Source organism: Mercurialis annua (genome assembly GCF_937616625.2).
Source record: "Mercurialis annua linkage group LG4 unlocalized genomic scaffold, ddMerAnnu1.2 SUPER_6_unloc_12, whole genome shotgun sequence".
NCBI lineage: Eukaryota > Viridiplantae > Streptophyta > Magnoliopsida > Malpighiales > Euphorbiaceae > Mercurialis > Mercurialis annua.
In genome coordinates this window covers 60,001-65,000 of record NW_026605941.1, presented here as the reverse complement: position 1 = coordinate 65,000, position 5,000 = coordinate 60,001, and positions in this window count along the sequence as shown.

The following is a 5,000-nucleotide window of genomic DNA, read 5'->3' as shown; positions in this document are numbered from 1 at the left end:
GGTATGGCTCCTACGAGTTTTTGGTTATGCCTTTTGGACTAACAAACGCTCCCGCCACATTTTGCACCCTCATGAATCGAGTATTCCAACCGTTCTTGGACAAGTTTGTCGTCGTATACTTGGACGATATTGTTGTCTATAGCAACACGTTGGAGGAGCATGTTGACCACTTACGACAAGTTTTCCAAGTGCTAAGGGAAAACGAGTTGTACGTGAAGAAGGAGAAGTGCGACTTCGCGCAAAAGGAGGTCATGTTCTTGGGGCACATTGTTGGTGGAGGAAAGCTAAGAATGGACAAGTCCAAAGTGCAAGCTATTGATGAATGGAAGCCACCGAGGAAAGTTCCGGAGTTGCGTTCTTTCCTTGGCCTCGTCAACTACTACCGAAAGTTCATAAAGGGTTACTCCGCAATCGCTTCACCGCTTACCGATCTTTTAAAGAAGAACAAGGCATGGAGTTGGGACGAGAAGTGCCAAGGCGCATTCGAGACGCTAAAGAGAGCGGTGATGGAAGAACCGGTGTTAGTCCTTCCAAATCACACGAAGCCATACGAGATAGACATTGACGCATCCGACTTTGCACTTGGTGGTGTATTGATGCAAGAAGGGCATCCGGTTGCTTACGAGAGTCGCAAGTTGAATGATGCGGAGCGCCGCTACACGGTCCAAGAGAAGGAGATGACCGCGGTGGTACATTGCTTGCGTACTTGGAGACATTACTTGTTGGGTTCGAAGTTCGTGGTGAAGACGGACAACGTTGCAACAAGCTACTTCCTCAAGCAAAAGAAGTTGTCGCCGAAGCAAATAAGGTGGCAAGCTTTCTTAGCGGAGTTCGACTTTGTGATGGAGTACAAACCGGGCAAGGCGAATCTTGTGGCCGACGCACTTAGTAGAAAAGCGGAGCTAGCGGCCATCACAAGTCCAAACTTTCCATTGGTGGATCGAGTCAAGGAGGGACTAGAGCACGATCCGCAAGCCAAGAGGTTGATGGAGTTAGCGAGTCAAGGGAAGACTCGCCAATTTTGGCTAAGGGACGGAGTGCTTACCACCAAGGGAGATCGTGTGTACGTGCCGAAGTGGCAAGGCTTGAGGAAGGAAATCATTAAGGAGTGCCATGACTCAATGTGGGCGGGACACCCCGGCATACATCGCACGTTGGCACTTGTGGAGCGTGCATACTATTGGCCTCAAATGCGGGAAGATGTGGAGCTATACGTGAAGACTTGTCTAGTGTGCCAACAAGACAAGGTCGACCAACAACAACCCGCGGGACTACATGAGCCGTTACCCATTCCGGAGAAACCATGGGAAATTATCTCCATGGACTTCATCACTTGCCTACCAAAATCCGAAGGATGTAGCAACATCATGGTGGTGGTAGATCGGTTTAGCAAATATGGAGTGTTCATCCCCGCGCCAACGAAGTTCAACGCCGAGGATGCCGCACGCCTATTTTTCAAGCATGTGGTGAAATATTGGGGTATACCGAAGACCATAGTGAGCGATCGAGACACCCGCTTCACCGGAAGATTTTGGATGGAGTTGTTCAAGATTCTTGGGTCCGAGCTCAACTTCTCCACAAGCTTTCATCCCCAAACCGATGGACAAACCGAACGGGTGAACGCGTTGTTGGAGTTATACTTGAGGCATTATGTGAGTGCTAACCAAGGAGATTGGGCAAAGTTGCTCGATATTGCTCAATTCTCGTACAACTTGCAAAAGAGTGAGTCGACGGGGTCTAGTCCATTCGAGATTGCTACGGGGCAACAACCGATGACCCCACACACTCTTGCCGTGGGATATAAGGGGCCAAGTCCTACCGCATTCAAGTTTGCCAAGGGATGGCATGAGAGTTCGGATATGGCACGAGCACATCTTGCAAAGGCCGCGAAGAAGATGAAGAAATGGGCCGATGCAAAAAGGAGGCACTTGGAGTTCGAGGAAGGAGACCTTGTGATGGTGAAACTCCTTTCTCACCAAACACGAAGGTTTGCGAAGGTACATAAGGGGCTAGTAAGGCGCTACGAGGGACCATTTCCTATCGAGAAGAGGATTGGTAAAGTAGCATATCGCTTGACGCTACCTTCACACTTAGAGATGCACCCGGTGTTCCATGTGAGCTTACTAAAGCCTTACAATGCGGACAAGGACGATCCGAGTAGAGGCGAATCAAAGAGAGCACCGACGGCCATCACGACATTACCCGAGCGTGATGTCGAAGAGATTTTGGCGCATCGCGTCATACCAAGGCGGGGCACCCATCCGAGCTATGTTGAGTATTTTGTGAAGTGGAAGGGGGCACCCGAGAGCGAGGCAAGTTGGGAGCACGAACTCAACTTGTGGAATAGCAAGGGACTAATCGAAGCATACAAGGAGGATGCGACGAGGACGTCCGCCGATTGAGTGGGGGAGAATGTTACGGACCGTGAAAATCCTCGCACCGAAACGAGGTTATATTCCGGAGTTCTCTAGAATTCTCTTGAATTCTCTTCGTAAGTCTCTTCACAAGACTCTCCGGAATAATCTAGAAAGCATTCCCCAAGTCTCTTATGGAATTCCTTAGAATTCCCTCCTTAAGTCTAAGAGTTTGCTAGAACTCTCTAGACTTGTGTAGATGTGCATACTTAGTTCTATCTTTGTATAGAATTGTATAGAATATTCTAGATGTAGAATATGGACCATTAGATCAAGTAGATCTTAGCCGTTCATTGAGGAGGTGGAGGAGTATATATAACCTCACTCTCTCATTTGTAAAGTATCCAAGAGTTGTGTAATCAAGCTTTCATAAAGTAATACAAGCTTTCATACGTTCTAGCCATCTTACGATCTTTACTTCCACTTAAGTGTCTTTAAACACTTCGAGAGAGGCTGACTAGTAACTTGTTCGAGAAAAGTTCACTAGTGCCGCACGGATCTTTGGTTAGAAAATCCAAGCCCGTGACAACAAGCACGGAGCCAGCCAACCCTAACGATCAAGTTACCACTCATGCACCGCCACGTACATCGGACAACGTTTTCAGCCGACGAACGGCAACGCGCAATGGGACTTGTGGTACCCAAAGGACGCTACCGCAACACCAACATCAAACGTTAACCGTACCGCTGGATGCGAAGAGAAAAGAAGAAAAAAAAACCTAGGGAACTTGCAAGGAAAACCGCGGGACCACAATCATGATGCAATCGGAAGGATGGGTGACGGCCGCAATTCGCATGATCGCACGTGCGCCTCGTCGGCTCGGGCATTACAAATCTATGGGATCTGTAATGCCCGAGCCGGCTAAACTGGTGGCATTTGAAAATACGGCCATGCACGGAGAGCCCCCTCAGCATCGTATCCACCTCAGCAAACTTCATTGGCGGAAGAGCAACCCTCGGAAAAACCGAGTTGACGCAATCAACAAGTTCGATGCCCGCCGCAATGCGTAGAGCACCTCACCGGCCTTCGCGTCGGATCCATCCTCAACATTAAAAATGCATCGTCGTAAAGGATCCAGACTCGCCGCGCGCCGACTTCCTCGGCATTTAAAATGCGTCGTCGAAAAGTCATGGAACGCGGCTCGTCGCATGCCTCGGCATTGAAAATGCGTCCTCGGCAAGCACACACGTCGTAAAATAGCATACAACGTGACACCATAAGCTATACATTCACCGAGATTCATTTCGGCAAATGCTCGCCTAGGTTTCCGTCAAAAAATACCAACAACCTACACCTCGGGGGCCGGGCCCCCCCGAATCCGAAAATATTTTTTCCAACACCGAAACGGGTCGACGAGTTTTTTTTCCTTCCCTCGTCAGTGCCATAGGTGCGCCAAAAGGCGCGCACCAAAAGCCTTCGGCAGTTGGTGCAGGGAGGTGAGGCATAGTGCACCCCCCTAAAGAGCTCTTAGGACTTTTTTTGGACTGACAGGAGGAAATATCACATGTGCCCAGCAACCCCCCCCCCCATTTTTAAAAATCGGCATGGAATTTTGATCTGAAATTTTGGAAATATGTTTATATATACCCAAACCTGCATAATAACAAATATCAGAATTTTTCGAGTCCCGGAAGTATTTTATTTTATTTATTTATCGTTTTACCTTCGGAAATTCATAACCGGCAAAAAAAAATTCCAAAAATCACCAAACTTCTTTCTAAATTCCTCATTTAATATATATTAACTACTGTATGAATATTGTTCGAGGAAAGTATTATAGAATTTCACTTAGTGCAAGACATATACATTTTTACACAGAGCAGAGGTTCATTCGGCTGGGAAGCAAAACCAGCAGAGGTTCATACGGCTGGGGAATGTATGCAAGGCATGCCAAGGCATGCCGAAGGGCTGCTGAAGCCCAGCCGAGAGGCTGCCGAAGGGCTGCCGAAGCCCTGCCGAAGGGCTGCCGAAGCCCTGCCGAAGCCCTGCCGATGCCCTGCCGAAGCCCTGCCGATGCCCAAGGGCTGCCCATGCGCTGCCGAAGGGCTGCCGAAGCCCTGCCGAAGCCCAGCCGAAGGGCTGCCGAAGGGCTGCCCATGCGCTGCCCATGCGCTGCCGAAGGGCTGCCGAAGCCCTGCCGAAGCCCAGCCGAAGGGCTGCCGAAGGGCTGCCCATGCGCTGCCCATGCGCTGCCGAAGGGCTGCCGAAGCCCTGCCGAAGGGCTGCCGAAGGGCTGCCGAAGGGCTGCCGATGCCCAAGGGCTGCCCATGCGCTGCCGAAGGGCTGCCGAAGCCCTGCCGAAGGGCTGCCGAAGGGCTGCCGAAAGGCTGCCGAAGCCCTGCCGATGCCCAAGGCCTGCCGAAGGGCTGCCGAAGGGCTGCCGAAGGGCTGCCGAAGCCCTGCCGAAGCCCTGCCGAAGCCCTGCCGAAGGGCTGCCGAAGCCCTGCCGAAGGGCTGCCGAAAGGCTGCCGAAGCCCTGCCGATGCCCAAGGGCTGCCGAAGCCCTGCCGATGCCCAAGGGCTGCCGAAGGGCTGCCGACGGGCTGCCGAAGGGCTGCCCATGCGCTGCCGAAGGGCTGCCGAAG